Raw genomic sequence first — 16,552 nt, forward strand, 5'->3', positions numbered from 1 at the left:
GTCCAACCTGTGCCTGATCCCCACCTTGTCACCAGCCCACAGCACTGAGTGCTGTGTCCAGGCATTCCTTGGACACCTCCAGGGATGGGGGCTCCAAACCTCCCTGGGCAGCCCCTGCCAAGGCCTGCCCACCCTTACAGTGAAGAAATTCCTCCTCATGTCCAACCTGAGCCTCCCCTGGCACAGCTTGAGGCTGTTTCCTCCCGTCCCGTCCATGTTCCCTGGGAACAGAGCCTGACCACTCCCTGGCTGTCCCCTCCTGTCAGGGAGCTGTGCAGAACCAGAAGCTCCCCCCTGAGCCTCCTTTTCTCCAGGCTGAGCCCCTTTCCCAGCTCCCTCAGCCTCTCCTGGTGCTCCAGCCCCTTCCCCAGCTCTGTTCCCTTCCCTGGAAATGCTCCAGCCTCTCAATGTCCTTCTTGTCATGAGGGGCCCAGAACTGGACACAGCTCTGCCCTCGTCAGCTCATCTGAACTAAATTATCTGTGTAAACATAGGATGCATGGAGCAGCTTCAGCAGATTCCCCAGAGCAGACCCAGCTTGGGCTCTCAGCTCTCCTATCTCAAGGGCCACCAAGGATACACCAGGTGATTCTGGGCACAGCTGAACTCACAGAGCAGCACCTGGCACCACATCCAGACGTTCTGGTGATGCTGCCATGGACAAGCACACTGCACATTATCATTTCAACTCATTGCTTCTAAGCAGGAAGCATTTTTAATTTCCTCCAGCATTAGGAATAATGTTAGCTGCTACAAATGAAATGAAAGACACCTCCCAAAATGCATTTTCAAATGCAGCCTAAATAGTAAACACCATTTGAGTCAGACTCAGCCAGGATTGTAATTGGGAGCTGCAGAGAGTGCTCTTTCAGGATTCATAATAACTGGCATTTTGCTGAAAAGGTTCATGTAATAAAAACGTTCACAAGTAAGGGCCAGCTCCTCCAACACATGCAGCTCATTCAAGCAACACAAAGTACCCCAAAACTCTCCAGGTGAGCAGTGTGGATGTGTCCCTGCATGGCTCCAGCAGTGCAAAGCAGGAGGAATACAGGAGGAAAGGTTCCTGGAAGGACAGCAAGGACTTTGTAAGGTCTGGAATGGCTTTTCCATGAAAAGCAACCCAGTGGGTTGGGGTGCTGCAGCCTAGAAAAGAGGCAGGTGAGGGGAATTCAAAAATCTTGAGTCACTGGAGGAGTGGGAGAAGATCACAGAATCCCAGGATCACTGAGGCTGGAAAAGTCCTCCAAGACCATTGGGTCCAAGCTGTGATGGATCCCCACCTTGTCACCCAGCCAAGAACTGTGGGTGCCATCTCCAGGAGTTCCTTGGACACCCCCAGGGATGGAAACTCCAAATCTCCCTGGGCAGCCCCCTCCAGTGTTTAGCAACCTTTTCCATGAAGAAATTCCTCCTGGTGTCCAACCTGGCACAGCTCAAGGCTATTTCCTCTTTTCCTGTCACTGCCTGGGAGCAGAGCCTGACCTCACCTTGCCACAACCTCCCTTCAGGTACACAATTGCTCCTTAACCACCTTGCCCAGCCCCAGAACAAGGAGCATTAGAGGGAAGCAACCAAAGAGATCCACGGCAAATCAGGGAAGATGGTTATGAGGAAAGGGGGTTGGAAAGTTTACATGTGGCTCAAGGCAGGGCTGGGCAAGTACTTGGAAGTGAAATCCAGCAAGGATTATTAGACAGATGAGTCTTCCCTGACACAGAAAATATCCTAAGCTGAAAATAATTAGGGCCCAAGGGAGTATTCAAGGAAAGTATCAGAACTGTTTGCCTCTCCCTCCTGTTCTCCAGGAAAGCAATTATGGTCAGTGGGTCTGTGCAGAGGGTGGGGTTTTATCAGCTGCCTTCTCTCACTGCAGTGAGCAAAGGAACCCTCCATGCTCTCCTGGGGCAGGGCAGAGCTGTGCAGAGAGAGGAGAATGCAGGGAAAACTGAGGAGACAAGAAATGGGAAAAGAGGGGCAGAGGAGGACAAACACAGATGTTTGTGGCTCTAGAGGTGGCCCTGAGGACTAATTCTGGTCTTACTGACTGCAAGGGAGAGGGAGGAGAGGCTGAGCTGCTGTAATGGGGCTGTTGCAGCTGTGATGGTTTTAGGAGAAGAGGAAAGGAAAATTTACAGGGAAAAGCAGCACCTCCAAGAAAAGCAGGTGCTCAGGTGGGGGGAGAGCAGTCGGCACTCGGGAAATGCAACCGCTGGATCAAACCTGCAGTGGTGCATCCCAAAACTCACCTATTTCCCTCCCAGCACCCTGAAGGCAATGAAAGGCACTCCTCCCCCTCCCAGGGGCAGCTCCCTGAGCTCTCTAAGACAGATGAGCCCCAAATAAGGATCAATAACCAGGCTGTGAATAAGGCAAGATGGACGAGGGATGGAATGGGCACTGAAAAGGGCAAGTTCCAGGCAGGATTAATGATGGAGACAGAATTGCACTGGAGCAGGAGAAGTCACGCTGCTCAGCTCTTTGTGCCTCCAGGAGGGGAAGGGTTTGGAAGGAGTGATGTGTCCCAAGGAATCCAGATGCCAGTGAAAACTCACTGGCACCTCCAGAGTGCGTCTGTCTCGGTGTTACGGGGTTTAGATGGCAGCACAGGCAGATCCAGGAACAATGGAAGGAGATGGAAAGCCATAGGAAAGTCTCACAAAGGCACAAGGTTGTGCTGGTAACAGCTCAAGAAGAGATTGGGAAAAAAACCAAATCTGCTTATCTCAAAGTGCCTCTCTACCTCTCTTACAACATTCCTCTCTTATTTCCTTCAGTTCCCATCTTCCAGGCCACAGCCCTGTGCCCAGCCAGGCTGCTGTCACAATCAAAGCCATTCCTTCAGTCTCGTGTCTCCATCAGGATGTGGGGGGAGGCAATAAACACCCCTGCTCCAACAGCAGCTGCACAGCTTGCTCCAGGCACAGGGTGCTCGGAGGAATGCTACCTCGGAGGAAATCATTAAAGGAATCTGGCTAATTTTGTAATTCACACCTGGACTGCAAATGTTAAAGAGCCTGCAATAATCTCTAATGAAATATCACATTGTTTAAAGAGTTCCCAGTGAAATTCGCCCTTAATTGATTTTTGATCTGTGAAAAAACACCGTGGAGAGAGAGAGAGAGAAGATATCAGTCAGATATGTTTTATCCCTCCTGCGAGCGCTTTCCTGCCTTTGTTTCCTTTGTCCCCAAGGAATCAACACTACACCAAAGAAAGCAGCCTGGAAGACACTACAAAACTAATAAATAACACTCAAGTGGGGATCCTAAACAGCACATCCTCTTAAAAATCATCCTGGAAAAGGTGAAGCAGTCTCCTAGGACAGCTCAAAAATCACAGAATGTGGATTCGAGGGAAGAACCATCCCGGACAAACCCCGTGGGTTGGATCTTCTCCAACCCTCAGGAACTTCCCCAACAGGACCAAGTGATCCCTTGTGCAGTGACACATCTCATCTTGCCCTCAGGATACCACAGGGGATCTTAATCCAGACATGAATGACACAGAGCAATGGCTAAAAGTATTGACAGCAAAAACCTGGCAGAAAATTCCTGACAGCGGCAGCGTCCGGCTCAGGACGTGCCAGGGCAGCTGCTGGAGCCAAGGAAGCAGGTCAGGATTAACTCACAAGATAATGCACTGCAAAGCTCTTCCAAAACCCAGCAGCAAACTGTCATCAAACAAATGAGCAAACAGTAAAATATAGCTGGGAGAGATGAGAGGAAATGCATCTCTAAACATCACCGGAGACCCAAATAAACTGCTGAACCAGGCGGCTGGAAAACACCGGGCATCAATAAGGCTTTAACTAACATTTACAGCTGCCACAGAGCCTGCTGCAAATAACCAAAGCTAAAAGGAGAAAAGGAAAAAAAAATGAAAGAAAGGATGTGCAAAGGTTTTCTTAAGAGCTGCTGGAAGAAACCACATCCCAGGCCAACTAAACCAGCAGGGGAACACCTTCCATGGCAAACAAATTGTGATGGGATTGATGGCAGGGTGAAATCTGAGAGGCTGCCAAAGGAACGGGAAATCCCTGGACATGCTGAACATCTTCAATAATAAAGCCTTTGATAAAATAAAGAGACTATTAATTAAGGAATTAAGGGGAGAAGAATCCTCACAACTGCCATGTTCAGATCGGTGCTGCTCAGTAACAGGTTCATGTGGCTAAACCTGGGATAACGATGGATAACCTGGGACAGCAGGGGATGTCTTTTCATCAGTTACACAGCACTAATATCAGGTTTATAATATGGCCTTGGCACAGGGTGCCCAGAGCAGCTGTGGCTGCCCCTGGATCCCTGGAAGTCTCCAAGGCCAGGTTGGGCAGGGCTTGGAGCAGCCTGGGATAGTGGGAGGTGTCCCTGCCCATGGCAGGGGCTGGAACAGGATGGGCTTTAAGGTTCCTTCCAACCCAAACCACTGCACGATTTTATGATTCTGTGGTTCTCATGGGAATGATCAGATCAGTTTTGCTTATTGTAAAGCATGTGTTGGTTTATACCCCCAGCGAGGGCGGTGCCTGCTGGAGAACTTTCCTTATCACTCCGTCCATGCCTCTGTGAGATCCAGTGAAATTTCCACCTCAGCTGAAATGGAGGAATCAGCCAGATGGGGTTCCAATGGAGTGGTTCCTCTGTGACCATGGGTTTTATCCTTCAGCAGGAGTCAGCTGGGACCAGTCTCTGCAGGAATGTCCAGGCAGAAGCACCAAGGGAAGCTCTGTGTGCAATTGTCCATCCTGAGGGCTTTTCTTTCCTGTACCAATCCGAGGATCTTCCTTCAGCATCTCTCCCTCAGCTGCCTTGTCTAGACTATCACGCTGAGCATCTGGGGCATTTCATAATCTTCTTAAGAATTGTGACCTTTAGTTCTGTGTTACAGTGACCTGAAAGTTTGTCCAAGAAAAACATGAGCTTCATTTTTAAAATACACAAATTCCCTAAGCTCAACTGTTCCCAGACAGGTCCAAACCATGCCACATTTTCTCACATCTGCAAAGAGCTGCTGTATGTGAAGTGTATTTCTTCCACCCCACTTCCTTGGGTATAATCATGCACAGTTAATTTTTAAAAATTCAGCAACTCAGGAATTTCTCCCTTGTATATCCCTTCACCCTCTGGGGCAAAGAACCAGCTCCATACAATAGATATCAGCCCTGGAAGGTGACAGGTGCCAGGACAGGCCATCCAGGAAGCCTTCAGCTGTCTCCTCTGGAACTGGGCACATCTGCAGGTCCTCCAAGCATGCTTTGTGTCCAGTGCCTGCCATGCCCCACAGCACAGAAGCTGATGCAAGGGACACACGATGACCTGGTGTCACCAAGGTGCATCAAGGTGGCAGTGCCCAGTGGCCAGGGCACACCTGGGAGCCACTCCTGTATCCCAAGCCCCTGTTCCAGCCACTCTCCCTGGAGGCTGAGGCCCTTGGTTTGTTGTTTAAGGCACAATTTAGTGCACTCCTTACCTGCTTCCTTTGAATCTAATGATCCACGCTCTCAATTTGATTTGTCTGCCTTGGAAGTCTGCTCCTCACTAATTCCCATTCATCCATCTAGTTTTCCTTGTTCCCTGCAAACTGTCATTTTTCTGACTGCAACGTATTCAACTCCATCATCCCAGGCATTTTATTTGTGTGGTTCTGCTCTAACAGCGAGCGTGGCTGTTTCAAATTATGCCTTGCTTTCAGTTTTGCTTGAGTGTAAAAATGTCGTGTAAAAATGAACTACCCTCTGATGAAGGCTTTCAGCCTTCCCATTTGAGGAACAGCAGGCAGCTTTTTGATTCTGGGAGCAACGGGAGAAGGAGCAATCCAGCTTTTGTTTTACAGATTGATACAATAGATAGCTTCCCTGTAGGAAGTGCAGCACTATATTATGCTTATGTAAAGGGTAATGACGGGGAACTTGGAGAACTCTCCTCTTTGGAAGTGCCTGACGAGCGGGAACAGCAGGTGTGGAGGAAGAAGAAAGCTCCAATGCCTTTCTGTCCTGACTTTCTCTTCTTTTATGTTTGGAGTCTGAGCTCGGTGTCAGAAGCGAGTCAGCTCCTGCAGGTACATGAAAGCGGAAAGGTGCGAACGTGGCGAGGAAGAAACCCAAAGAAACGGGGGGAGGCACCGGCAGGGCTGAGCCCCAAAGCCTGGCCCTGAGCAGCAGCAATGAAAGGGGCTGTGCTCAGCAATAAGAGGCTCTTTAGCTCACCGTGGGGAAACTGGGAAATTACCCGAGGGGCTGGAAAAGGGACAGAACAAAGCGCCGGCAAACGCTGCCGGGGAAAGCCTGTCGTGTTCCAAGAGCAGCACAGCACAGCACACCAGCAGCAGGCTGAGGAAAAACCACCGATACCCTCCACAAAGACATTTCTGACCCTCAGGAACATCAAATACTAAAGGTGCCCATCTCTGTCCCTGCAGACCCGAAGCAAAACGCTCCTTCCCTCTGCTCAACAGGACAATGAGCCACCACAGGGAGCAAAGCTCCAAGGGGGGAGCCTTTGCTTTGGGTCTGTTCCAGGCACAAAAGGCACCAAAGCCCCAGAAAATGCCACCAAGATGCAGGATCTGCTCAAGTCTGAGCTGAGCAAAGCTGGCTCAGGCAGCAGCTCAGGGATAGCAAAGACAGGAGCTGGCACAGAGGGAGAAGCAGAGTGAGGACACTGCTCCAAGCCAGGCCAGGAGCAGATCTCTGGGATGAAGCAGAAAATACAGCTTGCCTGGTTTGCCTCTGGTTGGGAAAGTCTCCCTCCTCTAGTGCAGAGCCTTCAGGCTGAGTCAGAGTTTTCATGCTGGCTTTTCCAATTTTGGGGATCACATCCATTACCTACCCTGGTGTGTGTCCAGCTCCATGATGTCCAACTCCCTGGGTGGCCTTTGGGAACAACAGGAAAAAAGCACAATTAAGTAAAAAGCAGCAGGAAATTCCTTGAATAGAGACTTGTATGAAAGAACTGAGGAAGGAGAAAACCCCTGTGTATTCCCCTAAACTCTGTAAGAATTGCTAAAAGCAGCCAAACAAAGGGACAAGAAGCTGCTGGGACAACACAGTAACGCACATTTACTGAGAACATGGATCAGAGCAGCCCAGGGATGTGATTTGCATCCCTTTCCAGGCTGAGTTTTAGGAAACCAGCAGCTCCCAAACAAGCAAGCAGAGGCATGGTGACACATAGCAGCCGTGATCGTGCTGGACAACAAAGACCTCCCTGATTCTCTGAGAGGAAGGAAACAAAGATGCAGCAAAATACAGACAAATTAGAAGGACTCCACCAGTCACAACAGCACGAGGACAATGGGAGTTCTAAGCTGTATGCCAAGGGAAAGCACAGACTGAAATACAAGTGGTACAGTCAGCACGGGAGATGCTACACGAGCCTAAAATACAACTTCATTCATGGAGCTGTGGTGCAAAAGCTGTAGGAGATGAATATAGAGCTGATACAAGGAATTGAAAGAGGGAGTGACCTGCATGATCCCCACATTATCTCTGCCAGAGAAAACCTCAAATGCTGTTTAAGGAGTGGGATGTCTCTCAAGCACACTGCAGCCAGCACTGGGTGAGAAGAGAGCAGTACAGCAATATGTGACAGTAGCAATATATACTGGGAATGCACTGCAGGAAAAGGGAACCATTCTGAGAGCAACAGACATCTCTGATCCAGAAATGTGCCCATCACAGGATGAGGTGTAAGGCAGGGGAGTGCAGCAATAAAATAAAACATTTGCTAGCACCGAGGGAATTCACCCCAGTCAGAGAGCATACATCCAAGCCCAGGGGACCGAGGAGACCCTAATTCCCTTGAGAAGAAGAAAAGCAAGCAGCAAACTCCAGCTCTGGCAGCAGGACACACACAGAACACACTCTGGAGGCAGGGAAGCAGCAGCCTTACCGTGATCCCGATGCTGGCAGGCAGTGGTGATGGGATGGGAACACTCCTTGGGATCCAGGCTGCAGAGCCACCAGCAGTCCCACAAACAACACCCCAGGCAGGGAGGATCCCTTGGAGCCTGTTAGGCTGTGGTTTAAGGTCTGGGATACAAGAATTAAGTCCTCTCTGGCTGCTCCAAACAGCCACGGGGGGAGCGGTAACTCCGAGATGAAGCAGATAAAGGATCACACGCAAGTGATTTCCCATCTTCAGCTTCCAACCCCGTCCCACGGAGCGAGAGCAGCACAGCTGACAGCCACAGATCTGAGAGACACTCAGAGATTATTGGGACTTGGGAATGATCTAATAAAACCTCTTCCTAGTCCTGCTGTGCCCCAAGACAAACACACATTACAGCTGCATTAAGACAACACAGCTGCTCTGTAAAACAAGCAGCTCTTTCCAAAATGCCACGACGTGGAAGAAGGTAAAATCCAACCACACAACAGCAGGGAACAGGGGCCTAAGTCATCCCATGTGGAAAAGAAACATCTATACCTGTGGTTACAGTAATCCCAGGAACAGGTCTGGCTTGCTGGGAGCCTGCTTACCAAAACAGACGCAATTTATGTTCAAAGTCAGGAAGGCTTCAGGAACAAAACCTCAAATCACTGCTGGGTGGGTTTTTTTAAAGCCACAGCTTGCAGTCCAAAATATCTCCTGTGCCTCCCACTGAAGGGGAAAACTCAGAGCTTTGCCATGTGCTGCTGAAAGGAAGGCTGTCTCCAGGGATGCTTCTCTCCCAGAGCATTCTCCCAGCATCAGCTGGGGGTGCTGACCTTCCCCCCAAAATAAACACAGCAAACTGCCCAAAGACAGAAAAAGCATCAAAACAAGCAAAACACTTGGCCAACTGCAAAGCCAGGCTTGGAGAGCCTCCAGGAGCTCCAGGACCAAGCTCTCCTCTGCAGGAGCTCCCATCCATCATCCCAGTGCCAGTGCCAGGCTGCTCTCTCCTCTGCTGGGAAAGGCGCTGGCAGTGCCAGCTCAGCACCGGGGCCGTGACTCAGAGCAGCTCCCTGGATTAGGTCAGGGCATTCCTGGAGGAGTTGGAAAGCTGTAAATCCATGAGAGATAGTGCAGGAGGGTGCTGACCTGCCTTGGGAATATTGCATTCCACCTGCAACATTCCCAAGAGTGCATTTCCTGCAGGTTAAGCTGGGCAGGAGTAGGGATGGCAGAGGTCTGGCAAGTGCCAAACACCTGGAGAAGTGCTGATCAGGAGGAAGAAGGAGACATAAATGAAGCACATCAGAAACCTTACAGCAAAGTAGGAAGGAGCCTGGCATGGGGAACAAATTCTCATTTCATTAACCTCTCAAGGCCAGCCTCTTAGGGGAGCATCCAGCTGGGTTGTGGGAGGCACTCCAGGAAGCCCAGGGAAGCCAGGTGTCAGTGGGTCAACCCCAAAATTCCAGTTGTGTTCACTCCCTGTGATTTTGTACCTTTTACCTGGGGGAGGGAACAGGGTCAGACAGCCAAGCACCAGCTACCACGGCAGCAAGAGCAGAACCAGGAATTCAGATAACTCTGAATTAGCTCCAGAAAAGCTGAAGGAGAAGAACAGGGAAGCAAGGCACTGTCAGGGGGAGAAACACCTGCTTGGGAAATGGAAGATGCCTTCATTCAGCATCTCCCATTCCTGTGTGATTCCGGAGGGATGTGCTGGGAACAAGAGATAAAGGGGTAATGGCCTTAAACTGAAGAGACTATTGTCTCTATAGATTTAGATTAGATAGACAGGAGAAATCCTTCCCTGTGAGGGTGCTGGGGCCCTGGCACAGGGTGCCCAGGGAAGCTGTGGCTGCCCCATCCCTGGAAGTGTTCAAGGCCAGCTTGGACAGGGCTTGGAGCAATCTGGGACAGTGGAAGGTGTCCCTGGAGGTGGAACTGGATGGGCTTTACAGTCCCTCCCAACCCAAATCATTCTGGGATTCCTTGATGAAGACGACAAACAGGTGAACTGGAATAAGTAACCTATGAGACCCAGAATTACGGTCTGCCTGATCCCAGGAAAAACTGCCCTTTTTCTTGGGAGCAGCTAGCCACAGGAAGCGAGCTTAGGCTGAATACACACATCCCACTCCTGAAATACCCCCAAACTGTTGGTACATTCCCCTCCACGAGCTCAAGAAACGAGTAGAGGAAGCTGAACCATGGAAGGGGAGAGTTGAGCAGTGGGAAAGAGGAAGAACAGTCTCCCACGGAGGCTGACAGAGACTCTCATCCTTGTCACAGCCAAGAGCTCTTGTGTGAGGAAATTTTCTGTCACTATGCCAAAGATGCTCCCATCCCAAACCCCAGACTTCATTATGTGAAGTTTGTGCCAGCAGTGGGAAGCCCAGCTCCTTCCAGGGAGCAGCAGGAATCAGGGGATATCTCCACTCTGGGAGCTGTGGATGCAAGGAAGGTGAAGGAGCCCCATGACTGCTCCCCCAGCCCAGCACTCTGAATGAAGATGAGCTGCTTTTTTTCCACATAATCCAACATTTCAAAGCCTGGGTGTCCATCAGTGGGGCTGGGACAGTGGTGGGGAGGATTGATCCCCTCTGCTGACAGCAGAGACACATGGAGTGAACAGGAGAGGGGCTGGAGTGGTTATTGATTTGCTACCTGACCTTGGCTAAGTCACTTAACCTCAGTTTCCTCATCTGGATGTTGGGAATTATGGGACTTGCAGAGTGCCACAAATTCATCAGAGGGAACTACTTAAGAGCTCTTTATGACTTAATGGGATTTCCCACTTGAAAATTATTCCCATGGGACTGGGATATTCATAGCCTGACTTCTACTGAAAGTGCATTTCTCTTTTTTTCTTTCTTTCCTTTTTTTTTCCTTTTTTTTTTTTAATATTTTTTCTCCCCCCTAAAACAGCTCAGCTCAGGAACACACAGTCCAAGCATGGCCAGCTTCAGTGCTTTTTGCAAACACTTTTTGAATTGATTCTGGCCATGGAAACAAGCCCCTCTCCTTGTCTGATTCATATGGATTCAAATATTCGGAGCTGCAGACCCTGAGCCAGTGGGGAAAGATGCTCAGGTGGCTGCTTGGTGTGAAGTCTGCTCAAATTCACCTGCAGACTGCAACACAATGGCTCCCTGGAAGAAGTGAAAACCCAGAGGATTAAAAGCTAAAGGTAGCAACAATGTCACAGTTCCTACAGAAAGGTCAGCTCCAAGGCCCAGTTTCTCCTGTGGGAGACCACCATAGAATCAGAGGATGGCCTGGGTTGGAAGGACCTGACAGCCCATCCAGCTCCATCCACCTGCCATGGCCAGGGACACCTCCCACTGTCCCAGGTTGCTGCAAGCCATGTCCAGCTGGCCTTGGACACTTCCAGGGATCCAGGGGCAGCCACAGCTCCTCTCTGAGACCTGTGCCAGGGCCTGCCACCCTCACAGGGAAGAGTTTAGTTCTAATATTTAATCTAAACCCACTCTCTGTCAGTTTGAAGCCATTCCCCCTTGCCCTGTCACTGCAGGCCCTAGGAAATAGTCTCCATCTTTCTTGTGCCTTCAGGTACAGGAAAGCCATCATTAGGTCACCCCAGAGCTTCTCTCCAGGCTGAACAATCCCAACTCTCCCAGCCTTTCCTCCCAGCAGAGCTGCTCCATCCTCTGCTCATCCTGGTGCCCCCTCTGGACTCTCTCCAGCAGCTCCACGTCCTCCCTGTGCTGGGCCCCAGGGCTGGGGCAGCTCTGCAGGTGGGGTCTCACCTGAGCACAGGGGCACAGGGGCAGAATCCCAATCCCTTTCCTGCTGCCCACACTGCTTTCAATCCATAGGAAGGTTTAAATCCCTTGGTCCCCCCACTCCAAGCCACTGCCCAACACAAACCAGGCACTGATGATTCCTGGGAACAAGCAGTGCTTCCAGTTTCAGAGCTGTTCAAAGCACCTTGAGGCAATGCAGGCCAAGGGTTGAGAAGCTGAACACAAAATTCTTCTCCATGGTGAATGCTTTCCTAGGGAAAGGGAGATAAAAATACCCAATGTTTGTGCCTCAGCACAACCAGTGCTTTATAAGCTCTCACAGACCCATACACAGCCACTTGAGGACTAAATTCAAAGATCTTTCCTGCGCTGACTCGCTCCTCCATGGGGAATTCAAACACTTACCAGACTGAGGAATATCTACTTCTGCCCTGTCACACTCCCTTGCTCCTTCCTCACCCTTCCCCTCATCACCCACACAGTCACTTGGTATTTATTCTGCTCTATTTTATTTGGATTTCCTCTAAGCAGACTCATTAATCTTCCCTGCAGATGCACAGCTCTGACAGCCGGGGTCTTGACACCTCCAGAGCCAGCGAAGGACATTCTCATACTCTTCTCTTCTTTTTCCCTGCTCCTTTCTCCTTTTAAAGAAACCCTTCATACCTCACCAGGCACAGGGTTTTTGATGAGAAGGTCATGTGAACTAGAGACAAGGGGGCTGTGGGGGAGGAGGGCAGGGGAAGAGGATGCAACTCCCACAAGGAACTCCCAAAGTCCCACTGAAAAGGTCAGGATGCTTTTGAGTCCTCTGCACTGCTCCCCGACACAAAAAAATATACTCAGCCCAGTGCAGAGATACTTGATAAAGAGTCTAATGAAGTGGAAAGAGTGTTGTAGGGGAAGAATAGTCCTCTCTCATCTCGACATCCCATGATGCTCCATCCAGTTGCTATGGAGACTTTAAAAGAGAAGGGGTTTTGTTGTCTTGAAGGGCCTTCTCCCTTCCCAGTAACCTTGACCTTTTCCAGGTTTGTGTGTTTGTGTGTGCATGTGTGTGTATTTGTAAAAAAGAGATAAGGGATTCCATTTCTTCTTATCTGGTCATGGCTCACTGGCTGGCACTGATGCATGTGGGGGGCCGTCAGCTTGGCTCAGCACGGAGATTTGGAGAGGATAAGAGCAGGAAAATACAGAGGGGAGCAGTTAATTAAGGCTGATACTGCAAAGGACATTGTTTGCTGGATAATGAATTCCATCCGCTCCAGAAACACAAGTGCAATTAAAGGTGTGAGAGATGAAGGGCAGGAGGGAGCAGTGGGTCACTGTCACTGTACAAAGTGGCCCCAGGGGCCCTCCAAAGCTGGGGTTTCACACAAGAAAACCACCACCAGAGATTATTTTTCATAAACAAGGCAGAGGAGCTGCTGCCTTGTTTTCCTCCCAGGTGAGGAAGGGCTCCCTTCGGTGTCAGTCCTTAGAGGGATGTGAGAGTGACTCAGGTTGAAAATGGGTTGATTTAGGAGGTCCTCAAAGCAAGAGGAATATGGATTTAAGCAGACAGGCCCATGGACAATAACGCTGCTCACAAGTTCAGTTCATTCCCTCCCCTTATCAGGAATTTACTGGTAATTACTTAGCAGGAATTTACTTCCCATTTTTAGCCAGGCCAGCAGAGATGCTCAGATGTCACTAGGAGCCCACTGTTTTCATCCTCCAGCAGCCCTCACAATGCCCAGCCCACATCTACATCCCCTCTACCCTCCCCATCTCCTTCCCAAAGGAGTGAGGGAACCTTGGTGCTGGAATTTGTGCTCCAGCTTGGGTCCCCTCCTGGCTCAGAGGCCACTGCAGACCCTCTGCTTGTCCTCCATAAGAGGGCATAAACCCCTGTGTGCCACCACCTCACGGGACGGACAAACAAGCGAGGAAAGATGATGGAAAATCATCCTTTTTGAGGGATAGCAGCCACAAAGCTCGGCTTGGAGAACATTGGCATCGAGAGGAAGGAAGACACAGAATGTGCCTGCCCTATCCTCTACAACAGCAGAGAAACCCAGGCAGCCCATCCTAGCCAAGAGCACAACAACGTCCAGGAGTCAGGCCTGGATCTGGATGGAGCGTTGCACAGCCCCATTTTTAATTACTGAGGATTATTTGTGTTAGATAAACAACCTGACACCGTTTGGCACCTGGTTTGCTCCCGCTGTAGGTTAATGAGGATCTGATGTCTGGGATGTCTTTGGACTCCTCTCAATTACCAGCTGCAACAGCATCCCAGGGTCAGAGTCTTAAGCCCTTTAGGGATTTTGCTTCCCTGTCCCTAAAGAGATCACAGATAAGGTTTATGGTCACCACTAACCCTGTGTCTGTGCACTCTCTAAATTAACACAGCACTGACCCAGGCAAGATAAGGAATTAATCAAAATGAACTCCCTGAGCAGTGGCCTTGGCAGTTCTCTGCTCTCCTCCCTCCAAGCCTGGCTAAGCTTCCTCAGATCCTGACTGGCTTAAAGCAACTCTATTCCACTTGCTGGTCCTGACAGCATAGTCCTTTCCATATCACATTCCAAGTGAGAAGAGAGTACAGAAAGAAAAAAAATCATTAAAGTTTTATTGGAAAATATTTCTCTTTTAGCCAAGACTGCTGTTGAGACGATCACTTTTCCATTTTCAGCAGGAGTTTGAGTGTGAGCCTCTCCCCTAGCCCATCTCTCAAGCTTATGATCTGAATTTGTTTGTCCATTCCCAGCCTGCCAAACCATTTTCAATAATAAGATCCATCTCCTCCTGCTTAAGGCTGCATTGTCTTCATATCCTTGGAGATCAGATGTCTGTTCTCCCTTTTATCACTTGAGCCGCACGTGTTTTGATTGTAAACACCCTGATAACACTCCAGTTAGCCCCTCACATGTGAAATAATAAAGGAGAGATAACATTTCTAGACGTGACACTTAGACTGTCATCCTACCCTGAGATAACAAGGAGCAGACAGCCCGGGAGTCTGTCTTACCCCGATAAAGATCTTGTCACCATAGATACAAAAGAGATAAACTTTCTAAAATAATATCCCTGTTTGTGTCACTTTGCTCAAGTTGGAGAAGTGCAGTTCCTCTCTCTCCTCCCACGGGGTGTGTTTACAATTCCTGCCATGCCCATCCCCATGGAACCAGCCCTTGGCATGGTGCAAGACAGGGATTTGTGTTTCTCACCCAGGAGGAGCAGCTGACAGACCATCTCCCAGGATCAGGTTTTGTGCACCACCAGCTCTGGCAGAGCAGAGAACTCACCAAACAAACACTTCTCATAGAGGGTGACACCCACCACAGCCCAACCAAGCACTGGCTATCCCCCCTTGCTGCACCTCCCTGCCCCCAAAAACCCCCACGTCCGTGGCTGCGTGGTCCATCGCAGCAGGATGCTGCTCCCTGCAGCAGGTGCCAGCATTCTGAGCTGCCTTTCTCCATGCTGACTACAAGAGATGCTTGACATTTCTGAGTTGAGGCATTTCAGAAATGACAAACGGGCTTGCAATCAAAATGAGAACGTGTGCAGAAACATCTCTGATCGGGCTGGGAGTCGCCAGGCTTAGAAGCTGAAAGCTGAGCATTCCTCTAATAAAGTAAAATAAAATGCAATAAAATTATATCATTTATTCAAGAAATACATCTGGCAATCGAAAACTGCTGCTACCCTTGGGAGTTGCTTTTATTGTTTGGTTGGTTTTTACGAAAGTACTTTTAAATACTTCATAAAGTGTTTCGAAGGACAAAAACATCCAAAGGGAACGTTTATAAATTGACATTATCTCTAAAGAAACAAGGTGAAGCACCTGTTGGAAGTCTACCATATTTTATTGTCTCACTGAAGAAGTAACTACCAACACCAATGTGTTTTGGTGCCACCAACGTGTGTGGTCTCGCCACTGTAGAAAATGCAAGAATTTATTCTCCTCCTGGTGAATATTGACCCCGGCTTTGCTTCACTGCAAATTTGCCTCTCGGGTCAATAAATCATCATGTTCATCTCAATAGAAGTCAGTATCTGCTTATTATTATATTAACCTTTCCCGGGCAGATAACAGTTGGTTTCCCCCTCTAATAAGATATTGCACAAATTGAATAGCCAAGAAAGATTCCTTTGTGATTGGACTTTTTCACTACCAGCATTCTTGCTCGGTTTGAGGCATGTGAAACAACACCCATTTAATGCACCACATGGAGCTGTCTTTCTCCTACAAGCAGCTTTCAGAGCACACACGGAGCCCCAGGAAAAGCCTTGGGATATCTGGGAGATACACATCCAATGGAGCCTGTCCTCTGGCCAACAATGTAAAAAAAAATTCTATGTCTTTTGTCCTGCAAGAGGTCGGGCTTTCATCCTGGCCAGGTGTTAGCACGAGCCTTCACACAGCACCCAACACAAAGACAGGGAGGCTCAGCCAAAATTTGGGAAGAAAAGATCTGTGAATTTGTGAGGAAGGATGGCTAGGCAGAAGGACAGATGGAAAGCATGAGGATGAAGGCAGAAGGAAAGAAGCCTGGCACACAGGGATAAAAAGTGACTCCTCATTATGGAGAGAAAAGGGCACGTGCTGAAGGGGAGCCCAGCCTCGGTTCCCCAACACGGGGCACAGAGAACAGGAGATACCTGGTGGGGCTGTGCCTGCTGCCCTCCTGTCACCAGCCTTTGGGGATTACAGACAGCATGGCACTTCTTCAAAAGTGCAGAAGACAGCCTTGACATCCTGGCAAATTCCTGCCTTCAATAAAAAGCAATGACTTGCAAGGCTGCGTGTGAGATATGGCAACACATATGGCTGGCACGGTGTCCTACATACTGCCTGAGCTGCCACCAGCCACCTCGCTGCCTGCAAAGCTCCTCAGCTATTAAAGTCACACTATAAAA

General features: G+C 49.4%; 1 long non-coding RNA gene across 1 annotated transcript; it reads right to left on the minus strand.

Annotated features, from left to right (window-relative positions):
- Positions 1-6,772: 6,772 nt before the first annotated feature.
- LOC131581334 (uncharacterized) lies at positions 6,773-11,894 on the minus strand. The gene is made up of 3 exons (XR_009278079.1): positions 11,769-11,894; positions 7,893-8,032; positions 6,773-6,874 (listed from the first exon to the last, which is right to left on the minus strand). It is a non-coding gene; the product is annotated as an uncharacterized LOC131581334 (long non-coding RNA).
- Between the last annotated feature and the right edge of the window lie 4,658 nt (positions 11,895-16,552).

Source organism: Poecile atricapillus, chromosome 8 (assembly GCF_030490865.1).
Source record: "Poecile atricapillus isolate bPoeAtr1 chromosome 8, bPoeAtr1.hap1, whole genome shotgun sequence".
NCBI classification, from domain to species: Eukaryota; Metazoa; Chordata; class Aves; order Passeriformes; family Paridae; genus Poecile; species Poecile atricapillus.